The sequence below is a fragment of the Arachis ipaensis genome, chromosome B6 (genome assembly GCF_059453495.1).
Source record: "Arachis ipaensis isolate K30076 ecotype BB chromosome B6, ASM5945349v1, whole genome shotgun sequence".
Classification (NCBI taxonomy): domain Eukaryota; kingdom Viridiplantae; phylum Streptophyta; class Magnoliopsida; order Fabales; family Fabaceae; genus Arachis; species Arachis ipaensis.
Window position 1 is genome coordinate 57107168 of NC_142441.1, and position 13867 is coordinate 57121034.

General features: G+C 40.4%; 1 non-coding gene across 1 annotated transcript; it reads right to left on the reverse strand.

The window, feature by feature from the left end:
- Positions 1 to 4621: 4621 nt before the first annotated feature.
- On the reverse strand, positions 4622 to 4725 carry LOC148555699 (small nucleolar RNA R71). Its single transcript, XR_015886666.1, has one exon. It is a non-coding gene; the product is annotated as a small nucleolar RNA R71 (small nucleolar RNA).
- Between the last annotated feature and the right edge of the window lie 9142 nt (positions 4726 to 13867).

Genomic DNA, 13867 nt, shown 5'->3' on the forward strand with positions numbered 1-13867 from the left:
TGCTGTTCTTGTTACTCTCCTGCAATTATCAAATTTCTCTTTTAGAATTTCATAATTGAGCTAAGCTTTCTTGCAGTTTTGATTCTTTTGCAATTTTTCATTTATGTTTTAGTTCTTCTGCAATTTCTCTTCATCTCATACTTCTTTAATCCTCTGCACTTCAATTTTCTAGTTCAATTTGAATCCCAATACCCAAATTACTCTTGATGCAATTTAAGTTTCCTGTCAATTTAGATTCAGCAATTTAAATTCCTTGCACTTTAAGTTTCAGTTACTTACCTTTCTTGCACTTTAAGTTTCATCTTGTTTACTTTCTTGCACTTTAAGTTTCTGTAATTTACTTCTTCTACACTTTAAGATTTTATCAATTTACCTTCTCCCTTTTATTTTCTTGCAATTTTACTTCTGTTAATCAAGTTTCACTCAAATCATCAAATATTCACTTAACTAAATTCATCATCATACTAAAGTTGCTCAATCCATCAATCCCTGTGGGATCGATGTCACTCTTGTGAGTTATTACTATTTGATGTGACCCTGTACACTTGCCGGTGAGTTTGTGTGGAATCGTTTTTCCCTCATCAAGTTTTTGACACCGTTGTCGAGGATTGATATAGATTGAAAATGATTAAGTAGGGTGATAATCTAGATTAAGCATTTTTCTTTATTTTTGTCAAGCACACTAACTGTTTGAGTTTTTGTTTAAGCTAACCTTAACCTCACTCTAGCAGTAGAGGGAATTGCTTTTGGTTTCTAGTTTTGTGTGTGTTTCTTGTTGTTTTGGTTACATGCCAGGAGGAATAAGAGGTGAATCCACTTCTTTTGATCCTGAACCAGAGAGAACACTCTCAAGTTTGAGAAGAGAAGCAAGAGGGAAGGGAGTTGTTGGAGAAGAAGCCTCGAAAGAAGAAGACTAAGAGATGGAAGGGAATGTCCCTAATCCACTAGATGATGTGGCCAATAATGGCCAGCCTCAAAGGAGAGTTCTAGCCTCCTACACCTTCTCTAATGCAAGACACTATGGGAGTAGCATACTTACTCCAAATGTTAATGCAAACAACTTTGAATTGAAGCTTCAACTCATTACTCTGGTGCAGAATAATTGTTCCTATGGAGGAGGTCCACTTGAAGATCCAAACCAGCACCTATCCACCTTTCTAAGGATATGTGATACAGTGAAGACAAATGGTGTACATCCAGACATTTATAAGTTGCTGCTATTCCCATTTTCATTAAGGGACAAAGCTGCCCAATGGTTGGAGGCATTTCCAAAAGAAAGCATCAACAATTGGGAGGATCTAGTGAGCAAATTTCTAGCTAAATTCTACCCACCTCAGAAGATCATAAGATTGAAGACAGAGGTACAAACCTTCACCCAAATAGATGGAGAGTCACTTTACGAGGCCTGGAAAAGATACAAAGCCTTGATCAGGAAGTGTCCTGATGCCAGGGCATCTTGGCCAGTTTCACTGACCTTTTCTTTACTGTTTTTAGGTTAGTTTCATGCATTTCTTTAGGAAATAAGCTAGTTTTGGGTAAATATTCACTTATGCCTTGACTCAAGCATACATTGTGCATTTTACATGATTTCATGAGGATTTTGCATAAGTTTAGTGACAAATATTATGTTGCATTACTCATGACTTGGACTAGAGCTTTGATGCACTTTGTTGCTTGATTTCAGGACCAAAAAGAAGCAAGAAAAGGGGAGGTAACTTGCAAGATTAATGAGAAAAGTGATTGCCAATAACACTCTCAAAAAAGCCATCAATGCCCATGTTAGAGAGTCACGTTAACCAAGTTAACGTGAACTCTAACGTGGAGAAGAGAAGTTGAGCCAACGTTAGTGACACTCAACATTGTCACTAACGTTGGCAATCACTCATAAGTGGCCACGATAGAAGCCACGTTAACCTAGTTAACGTGACCTCTAACGTAAAAGGGGGGAAGAGAAGCCAACGTTAGTGACACTCAACATTGTCACTAACGTTGGCCTATGGTGCAAAGTACCACGTTAACTTGGTTAATGTGGGAACTAACGTGGAGGATAAAGAGTTGTCGACAATGTTAGTGACACTCAACATTGTCACTAACGTTGAAGCAACCACACAACCCCCAAGAGTCACGTTAACTTCCACGTTAACGTGGTTAACGTGGAAGCTAACGATGAGAAATGAAGGATGAGCCAACGTTAGTGACACTCAACATTGTCACTAACGTTGGGATGGCTAAAAGATGGCCACGTTAGAAGCCACGTTAACCTAGTTAACGTGGACCCCAACGTGAGACCTAGGGGCACATTGGAACGTTAATGACAATGTTGAATGTCACTAACGTTCACAAAGGATGGCAATGGCCACGTTAGAAGCCACGTTAACCTAGTTAACGTGAGCTTTAACGTGAAGCAAGAAGGGGCACACTGGAACGTTAGTGACAATGTTGAGTGTCACTAATGTTCTCGAAGGTTGACAAGGCAACGTTAAAAGCCACGTTAACTTAGTTAACGTGGGTTTTAACGTGAGGCAAAAGGGGTGCATTGGAACGTTAATGACAATGTTAAGTGTCACTAACGTTCCCGAACTTGGACTTTCACTAAATGATTAACACTCCTTACGCCCTGAGCTTAAGTCTCTGCCCACTCCGCACTTTCTCTCTGCAAGTAAAGCCAAGCCCAAATAAAGAAAGGAACTGCTTCAAACTCAAGATCCAAAGGCCCAAGACTTGAAGAGTGAACTAGAAGCTGAGAAGAGTAGTATATATAGGAGTAGCTTTGAATTGTAAAGGAGTTCTGGAGGCTGAAGAACCACTCTCTGTATTTTACTTTCTTTGCAATTTCTAGTTTTAGGATGTATTCTCCATCTTTGTTTTCATTTTCAAGAGCTATGAACAACTAAACCCCTTTCATTGGGTTAGGGAGCTCTGTTGTAATTTGATGGATCAATACTAATTTTCATTGTCCTTCTTCTATCTTTCCTCTTGATTTTACTTGAAAGCTTTTGATCTTCATCCAATTGAGTAGTTATCTTGGAAGAGAAGCTATTCAAACTTGGATCTCTTTTGAACCTTGGAAGAGGAATGAAGAGATCAAGCTAGAAATGCTTTCTCATGCTGGACCAAATTGGGTTTGGATGGGTATGTGACTATAACCCTCTCAATACTTGGTTTGGGAAATGCATGTGGTATAATCAGTGACCATACTTCATCTCTTCTCATGAACAATTGACCAAGGAATTGGCTATTGATCAAGATTTGAGAGATTGAATTGCAAGGAATTGCAATTCAATCACTTAAGATTGCCAAGGAGATCAATGAGTGCATTGATTGAGGAAGAGATGAAAATGAACTTGATCCGGAGAATTGCAACATCTCCTAAGCCCAATGAACTCCCCATCTCTAATCTCACCCATTCTCTTTAATTTCTGCGATTTACTTTTATGAGCAAATCCCCCATTCCCATTTATCATTCTGCAACTTATTTTCAGTTATTTACTTCCAGTCCTTTAATTCTAGCATTTACTTTTCTGTTATTTACATTCACGCCATTTTATTTTCTGCAACTCTCAACCCAATTTCTGGATTCGCTCAACTAGAACATTCTTCTAATTAAAGTTGCTTGATCAATGAATCCCTGTGGGATTCGACCTCACTCTATTGTGAGTTTTTACTTGACGACAACTTCAGTACACTTGCCGAAGGAAGATTTGTTGAGAGATAAGTTTTCCCCGCATCAATTTTATGGCGCCGTTGCCGGGGATTGATTGTGCATAAACAATGATTAGATTGGAAGATCACTAGATTGAGCATTTTATTTTATGAATTTCATTTTTCTGTTTGAGTGATTTACTTTTTGTTTTAGCTAAACTTCTTCCCTTCTCCATCTACTCTTTTGTTTTTCTTTGTTATTTTCAATTCTGTTTGCTAACCCACTAACTGTTTGATATATTGCATCACCCACAACTAACATCAATTGTGACACAAATACTGTCTGCACCTATTTTCTCTGCTTGTACTTATTGGTTGTATGACAGGGAGAAGAAGCGGGGCTTCAACTTCCTTTAATTCTGAACCAGAGAGAACCTTCCTTAGACTAAGGAGGGAGGCAAAAGAAAAACCAGTAGTTATTGCTGAAGAAGAAGAGGAACAGTTTGAGGAATACTTTGAACCAAACATGGAAGAAAACATGGAAAATCATCATGAAGAAGAGACTCACAACCATGGCAGAAGAGGTGGAGCAAATCATGCTGGGGAGGATAGAAGAGTTTTGGGCTCTTACATTAATCCAAACCCAGGCAATTGTGGAAGTAGCATCCAAAAGCCAACAATCCATGCCAACAACTTTGAACTTAAACCATAGCTCATCACCCTTGTTCAGAACAACTGTTCGTTTGGAGGAGGTGTTCAAGAAGATCCCAACCAATATTTGACCACCTTCCTGAGAATATGTGACACAGTGAAATCTAATGGTGTTTATCCTGACGCCTATAGATTGCTCTTATTTCCCTTCTCACTCAGAGATAAGGCAGCCAAGTGGCTGGAATCTTTCCCAAGGGAGAGCTTGACAACTTGGGAGGATGTGGTGAACAAATTCTTAGCAAGATTCTACCATCCTCAACGAATCAATAGGCTGAGAGCTGAGGTTCAAACCTTCAGGCAACAGGATGGTGAGACTCTGTATGAAGCATGGGAGAGGTTCAAAGACTTAACAAGGAGGTGTCCACCTGACATGTTCAACGAATGGGTCCAGCTGCACATTTTCTATGAAGGGCTCTCTTATGAGTCAAAGAAGGCAGTAGACCATTCATCTGGAGGGTCCTTGAACAAGAAGAAGACCATTGAGGAAGCCATAGATGTTATTGAAACAGTAGCAGAAAACGACTACTTCTATGCTTCCGAAAGAGGGAACACAAGAGGAGTGATGGAGCTAAACAATGTAGACGCTCTGTTGGCCCAAAACAAGCTCATTACCCAGCAGCTGGCTGACCTCACCAAGAAGATGGAGATGAACCAAGTAGCAGCAATCTCCACTTCATCAACAACACAAGAAGGAGTAAACCAAGAAGCAGAAGGGAGTCAGGAGCAAGCCAACTACATTGGGAATTCACTAAGGAAAAACTATGATCCATACTCCAAGACTTACAACCCTGGATGGAGAAATCACCCGAACTTTGGGTGGGGAAGTGAACAAGATCAAAACCAAGACCAGAGACGTTACAACTCCAACAACAATGCAGCTCACCAACAATTCACCCAGAGGACATCTCAACACCCCCACAATAACACTTCTCCACATACTTATCAAAACCAAAACAGCACATCTGCTCCGAACCACTCATCAATTGATGACAGGCTCTCTAAGATTGAAGCCTTACTTGAAGGAATATGCCAAGAGATTCAAGAAAATAAGGTGTTCAAAGAGGAGGTGCGAGCCAATATTAAGAACCAGGGAGAAACCATTAGGAAGATGGAATTCCAGGTGGGATATTTAGCTGAGAAGATTCCCAAACCTACTGATAGCTTCCCAAGTGACACTGAGAAAAACCCCAAGGGAGAAGCAAAGAAAGTAAGATGGGAAGATTGCAAAATGGTCACTACAAGTGATCAAGAGATTGAAGACAAGCAAGGCAAAATGTGCAAACAACCTGAAGACAACTCAACAAAGGAGGAGGATAGAGATCACAAAGAACCAGAAATCTCACAACAATAGCTGCTGAAACTCTATGCACCATTCCCTCAACTGCTCAATGGTGCTGTGCGAAAAAGAATATACTCAAGGTTCCTAGACTTGTTTGCATCTCTGCATGTGAACATACCATTCATCAAGGCAATTCAACAAATTCCTGCATTCATCAAGTATATGAAGGAACTTCTTCCCAGGAAAAGCTCACTCAAGAGAGGGCAGACTATAGTGATGAACAAGGAATGTAGTGCCCTTATTCAACCTGAGTTGCCTACAAAAAGAAGAGACCCAGGAAGTTTTCATATCCCTTGTGCCATAGGTGAAAATATGTTCAACAGAGCACTATGCGATTTAGGGGCCAGCATCAACTTACTGCCCTTATCCCTGGTCAAGAGGCTACAGATCAATGAGATAATGCCCACAGATGTCATTATCAGACTGGCTGACAAAACTCAAAAGCAAGCAATAGGAGTGGTGGAAAATGTGTTGCTAAAGGTTGGGAAGTACTTTCTCCCAACAGACTTTGTCATTCTGGACATGGAAGAAAGTCACACTCACCCAATCATATTGGGAAGACCATTTCTAGCTATGGCCAGAGCATTTGTCGATGTAGAGAAAGGGGAGCTAATATTGAGAATCCATGATGAACGACTCAGCTTCAATGTTTTCAAACTCTCACAAGAAACAGATCAAGAGGACAAGGAACTAAGCACAAATGATAATGAGACACTGAAGGAGGAAACAAGCACTGAAGCACAGCCAGTTCGTTCTGAGACCCCCTTAACTGACAAACAAGGAAAACAGCAATTGCCACAGCTCAAGGAAAAGTTGGAGGAACCCAAACCTCTAGAGGCAGGTGAAGACAGCATCACAACTCCTTGGAGAAAATAGGTCATCAAGGGGAAGGCAACCTCAAAAGAAACAAGGAAGAAGGTACCAAGGAGATGGAGGAACAAGAAGATCCCTACGGAAGACTTCTCTCCAGGGGATAGAGTTGTGTCAGCCTACTTCCCAGATATTCCCCCTAATCTCCCTACTGTGCCATCTCAATTACCTAAGGTCTTCACTATCAACAGAGTTCTTTCCCTGGAACATGTGGAGATCATTGATCCAACCAATGGATACAAGTCCACAGCAAGAGGGGAGGACTTTAAGCACTACCAACCACCGTGATGAAGGAAAAATGTCAAGCTAGTGACGCTAAAGAAGCGCTTCATGGGAGGCAACCCATGTTTTATATGCTTTCAGATGATAATGAATAAGTCAATCTTTATGATTTCAACCCAAACTTGACAAACACTTGGTGAAGTCTTTATCATGCAGTATATAGTGAAGAACAAGTTTGGTGTTCAAAGCAAACCAAGATGCATGCTAGTCTTGGAAGCTTTGAACAAAACTTTTCATCACATTGCTTCAAACTAAGTTTGGTGTCACCCCATGGTGCCACCAAAATGCATATAAGGAACCACCGATAGTTAGTTAGTTAGTTGGAATTCATAAATAAACAATCAAATTCTTTCTTTCATTTTATTCTAGCCGTAGAATCTTTATTTTTTTTATTAATTTCATTATTTCAAATCTTTATAGGAAAGGAAAAGAAGCATAAAAAGGGATTGATTGGACAATTAAAGGGGGGAGATTTCGCCACTTAAAGAAGAGGGGTTACACACTTGTTCTAAAGAGGGAATACGTTGGAAAATGTTGCCATGCAACATTGAAAAAAGGGACCCTTAGAAGACCGAGCAATCCCCATCATAAAGTGATGATCCTTGTCTTCTAGCCATGCATAACCCCAACCGTCCATCAAGTGACCACTTCATCAATCTACACCCTCCATTCTCTCACAACTTCTCTATATAAACAACCCTTGTCCATACCACCCTTCATTGTCATCACACACCTTCACCACTCTTCATTTCGGTACAATACACCCCCTATCCAATTATAAACATTCCTTCTCTCACTCTCCTCATTGCCATAAAACCCTAAACAACCAAAAGTCTCCACAACCTTACCACCTTCACATATTAAATCATCATTCATGGCATCTTCAAGTTCTAAGAGAAGGGAGGGGAAGGAACCCATGGAAGAACACCCATATGATGAGAAGAGATTTAGAAGCTTGCATCATGCATTGCAATACGGGTGGATGGTTGATAAGGAAATCATTTATGAGCTGGGATTTCAAGTTAAGAAGACTGAATGCCCCGAAATCACAGAGAAGGTAGAAAGGAGATGATGGGAGCTCCTCACTGACCCGGTCACTAAGGTGAATGCAAATCTCGTAAGAGAATTTTATGCAAATGCTGTCAGGTATGATAAGAAAGATGAGTCATATACAAGCTTTGTGAGAGGAACAATGGTGGATTTTGGTCCCATGAGTGTAATGAGGGCATTGAAGCTACGGTCTATACCATTTGAAGAAGAAAGTTACCACTCAAGATTGGACAACAACCCCAATTATGACCAGCTTTTACTAGACCTTTGTGTACCAGGAGCTGACTGGGAAAGGGGTGCAGGAAATAAACCAAAGTTCATTAAGAGAACAGATCTCACTCCTGAAGCTAAGGGGTGGTTTGAGCTAGTAAGGAGGTATATTCTCCCAGCTGCAAACAACTTGGAGGTGAATCTCGAGAGAGCAACAACGTTGCATTGTATACTCAAGGGAGGAGAAATCAAAGTTCATGAGATCATAGCTCAAGGAATTAGAAAGATGGCAGAGAAAAGCGACTCAAGAGGAACATTAGGTTACCCCAGCACCATTTACCGAATATGCAAGAAAGCTAGAGTGGTTTTTCAGGATGAGGACCCCGTTTGGAAAAAGGAAGGCATTCCAATAACGGTCCGAAGGATGAATGCTGCAGCACTCCCCCTGCCTCAACGAAAGCAAAGAAAGAGGACAGCTCCTCAAGTAGTTGAAGGACAAGTCTTAGAGGGACAAGCACCACAGACCTTGGACATGCACCAATTACAGGAAGCCATTGATGGCTTATCTAGACAATATTTGGAAAGCCAAGGAGCACAGAAAGAGCTTCAACTACAGATGATGGGGCAGCAAGATGAGTGACAAAGACAAATGATGGAACAGCAACTAAGCCAAGGACAACAATGGGAGAAGCATTCAACAGGATGGAACAAAGGCAAAACGAGCAACAAGAATCCACTCAGAGGCTAATCAACATCCAAGCACATCAAGGGGCACACATACATGAGATGCATCGAAGACAAATAGAACAGGTAGAATTATTGGACGAGCAAAGGGCATTCGCAGAAGGAGTTTACATGAGTCAAACAGGACATCAGATAAATACTCAAGCCAGGCTCGGTTACTTAGTGGGACAGCTGCCAATATTGCATCCAGGAATAGCCAAGTATGATGAAATGAAGGATGAATTAGCACGAAAGGAAAGACAAAGGGTGGAAGAGAGTCATGAGTCAGTGAGGAAGGCACTTGAGGATTGGAAGCAAGCAAGATTGGCACGGATGCGAGAAAATGCAAGAGGAAACAAGGAGGACAAGCAAGGAAAAGAGCGTGGACACCCACAACAGTAAAAGGTGGTGGAGTTCCTTCTTTGTTCCATCTTTCTCTGTGTTTTAAATAAGGAAGATCTTGTATGAAATAGAACTTGCTTCCATGTTATGTTTAAACCTTTTTCAAATCATGTTATTTTTAGTTTTTGGTATTGAAGAGAGTCTATGTGCACTGGTCTTTATGTCACTGCATCATTACTTCCCTTTCTTGTAAGCTTGTCCCTTTTTTTAAATCAAATTGAAGAAGAGAAGGATTATGTTTTTAAAAGACCAGAGTAGGGTTCCTAATGTGGAGGTGCATTCATGAATCTTTGGGGTAGTCATAAGTTAGCTAAGTTGGTTCAACCACAAGGTTAGGAGGACAACTATCTATCCTGAATACCTGACTTTGGATATACCCATGAGACTGAGCATATGACAAGATCCTAATAAGAGAAAAGGGAAAGAATAATGGAAGTAAAAAAAATAAATAAAAGAAAAAGAGTAAGCAATAAGGCTAGGCATCAATGGTTTTAAGCTTGAGGCAAGTGTCTGTGGTGCTCCTGTGTGAGGGATCTACTTGGATGAATAAGCTCTTAAGGGTGCCTTATCACTTGGTAACTTGGGTTAACTAACTCGGGATTATCAGCTGAAAGTCCACTATCAAGAGTAACCTTCACTACAGAACACTTAGTAACCCAAAGAGGTGCTGGAGACCAAGGTCTCAAGAAAAGAAAATAAATAAACTAAATGCCTGTAGTGTGTATGTATGGGGGAGAGACTTGAGAGAGTAAGTCCTTAGGGGTGCTTCAACACCTAGCACCTTGAACCAACTGGTTCGGGAGTGTTGGCTGAAAGCTTATTTTAAAGAGTTGCCCCCTTACAGAGCACTTAGCCTAAATAACACAAATAACCCTTGAAATAACAATAAAAGGATCAAGGAATAAAAGTCTCATGGGATATGAACAAAGTGGGTGTTTTAGGACAGAATAAAGGTCTGAAAGCCAGTAATGGAATGAACCTAAGTTGCTATGCATGAAACCATCATAAAATCAGTAATATGACTTCCACAAGGATGACTCGTTCCTCTGGATATTCCATTCATCATTCTCTTGACCCAGTACTTGCTTAGGGACAAGCAAGCTTTAAGTTTGGTGTTGTGATGCCAGGGCATCTTGGCTAGTTTCACTAACCTTTTCTTTACTGTTTTTAGGTTAGTTTCATGCATTTCTTTAGGAAATAAGCTAGTTTTGGGTAAATATTCACTTATGCCTTGACTCAAGCATACATTGTGCATTTTACATGATTTCATGAGGATTTTGCATAAGTTTAGTGACAAATATTATGTTGCATTACTCATGACTTGGACTAGAGCTTTGATGCACTTTGTTGCTTGATTTCAGGACCAAAAAGAAGCAAGAAAAGGGGAGGTAACTTGCAAGATTAATGAGAAAAGTGATTGCCAATAACACTCTCAAAAAAGCAATCAATGCCCATGTTAGAGAGTCACGTTAACCAAGTTAACGTGAACTCTAACGTGGAGAAGAGAAGTTGAGCCAACGTTAGTGACACTCAACATTGTCACTAACGTTGGTAATCACTCATAAGTGGCCACGTTAGAAGCCACGTTAACCTAGTTAACGTGACCTCTAACGTTAAAGGGGGGAAAAGAAGCCAACGTTAGTGACACTCAATATTGTCACTAACATTGGCCTATGGTGCAAAGTACCACGTTAACTCCCACGTTAACTTGGTTAACGTGGGAACTAACGTGGAGGATGAAGAGTTGTCGACAACGTTAGTGACACTCAACATTGTCACTAACGTTGAAGCAACCACACAACCCCCAAGAGTCACGTTAACTTCCACGTTAACTTGGTTAACGTGGAAGCTAACGATGAGAAATGAAGGATGAGCCAACGTTAGTGACACTCAACATTGTCACTAACGTTGGGATGGCTAAAAGATGGCCACGTTAGAAGCCACGTTAACCTAGTTAACATGGACTCCAACGTGAGACCTAGGGGCACATTGGAATGTTAATGACAATGTTGAATGACACTAACGTTCTCAAAGGATGGCAAAGGCCACGTTAGAAGCCACGTTAACCTAGTTAACGTGAGCTTTAACGTGAAGCAAGAAGGGGCACACTGGAATGTTAGTGACAATGTTGAGTGTCACTAACGTTCTCGAAGGTTGACAAGGCAACGTTAAAAGCCACGTTAACTTAGTTAACATGGGTTTTAACGTGAGGCAAAAGGGGTGCATTGGAACGTTAATGACAATGTTAAGTGTCACTAACGTTCCCGAACTTGGACTTTCACTAAATGATTAACACTCCTTACGCCCTGAGCTTAAGTCTCTGCCCACTCCGCACTTTCTCTCTGCAAGTAAAGCCAAGCCCAAATAAAGAAAGGAACTGCTTCAAACTCAAGATCCAAAGGCCCAAGACTTGAAGAGTGAACTAGAAACTGAGAAGAGTAGTATATATAGGAGTAGCTTTGAATTGTAAAGGAGTTCTGGAGGCTGAAGAACCACTCTCTGTATTTTACTTTCTTTGCAATTTCTAGTTTTAGGATGTATTCTCCATCTTTGTTTTCATTTTCAAGAGCTATGAACAACTAAACCCCTTTCATTGGGTTAGGGAGCTCTGTTGTAATTTAATGGATCAATACTAATTTTCATTGTCCTTCTTCTATCTTTCCTCTTGATTTTACTTGAAAGCTTTCGATCTTCATCCAATTGAGTAGTTATCTTGGAAGAGAAGCTATTCAAACTTGGATCTCTTTTGAACCTTGGAAGAGGAATGAAGAGATCAAGCTAGAAATGCTTTCTCATGCTGGACCAAATTGGGTTTGGATGGGTATGTGACTATAACCCTCTCAATACTTGGTTTGGGAAATGTATGTGGTATAATCAGTGACCATACTTCATCTCTTCTCATGAGCAATTGACCAAGGAATTGGCTATTGATCAAGATTTGAGAGATTGAATTGCAAGGAATTGCAATTCAATCACTTAAGATTGCCAAGGAGATCGATGAGTACATTGATTGAGGAAGAGATGAAAATGAACTTGATCCGGAGAATTTCAACATCTCCTAAGCCCAATGAACTCCCCATCTCTAATCTCACCCATTCTCTTTAATTTCTGCGATTTACTTTTATTAGCAAATCCCCCATTCCCATTTATCATTCTGCAATTTATTTTCAGTTATTTACTTCTAGTCCTTTAATTCTAGCATTTACTTTTCTGTTATTTACATTCACGCCATTTTATTTTCTGCAACTCTCAACCCAATTTCTGGATTCGCTCAACTAGAACATTCTTCTAATTAAAGTTTCTTGATCAATCAATCCCTGTGGGATTCGACCTCACTCTATTGTGAGTTTTTACTTGACGACAACTTCGGTACACTTGCCGAAGGAAGATTTGTTGAGAGACAAGTTTTCCCCGCATCATGTCCCCCAGAGATGTTCAATGAATGGGATAAACTTCAGAATTTCTATGAAGGATTGACACTGAGAGCTCAAGAGGCCTTGGATTATTCTGTTGGAGGTTCAGTGCAGCTCATGAAGACATCTAAGGAAGCCCAAAATCTCATAGACACTGTGACAAATAATTAATACTTCTATGCTCATTAAAGACAATGCCAACCAGCTCAAAGGAAGGGTGTATTGGAGCTGGAAGGTGTAGATACCATTTTAGCTCAAAACAAAGTGATGCATCAACAGATCCAGCAGCAAATAAAGATGATGGCTAAGAAGATTGATGGTCTTCAAATTGCAGCAGTGAACACAACAAATCAACCACCAGTTGGGTGGGGACAAAATGAGGAAAACTATGAAGAGAAGCAGCAGGAGCAAGTTAACTATATGCACAATCAAGGTGCTAATTAGAATGAATTTCATGGTGACACCTACAATCCTTCTTGGAGGAACCACCCCAATATGAGGTGGGGAGACAATCAGAATCAAAACTCATGGCAGAGAAACTAAACCCAGAACAATTCCGAAAACACAAACCTTCAAAACCATTAAAACACTAACCAAAACCAATATAGAAAACCACAAAACAATCAACCCCAACCCAACTACTATCCACCCAACAACCCATCTACTAACCAAAATAACTATCATCCACCCTCAACATCCCATAATCAACCACAACCACCCCAAGAATCTCAAGGGATCTCTAACTTGGAGATAATAATGGAAAAGATGATCAAGCATCAAGAATTGGCCCATAAGAACCATGAAGCTTCACTGCGGAATCTAGGGAGGCAAATTGGCTAATTATCCAAGCAAACAGTGGCTGAAAGAGCACCCAATGCATTACCAAGTGATGCCATTCCAAACCCCAAAGAAGAATGTAAAGCAATCCAATTAAGGAGTGGAAGAATCTTAGTAAATGACAAAAAAACTAAAAAGAGGTCAGCTAAGAATAATGAGGCCAGCAGCAAGGAAGAAGTGACACTTAAGGAGAAGGTCCAAGAAAAACTCAGGGAGAAAGAGGAACAGCCACAAGCTTCAAAGAAAGGAAAGAAAGTCATGGAAGAGCAATCACAAGAACAGAGGAAAATGGTGAAGCCTTACACACCTCCTCTGCCATATCCTCAAAGCTTTCAGAAGGAGATCAAGGACTGACGATTGGATTCTCGCTAATTTAGAATTTTTATAA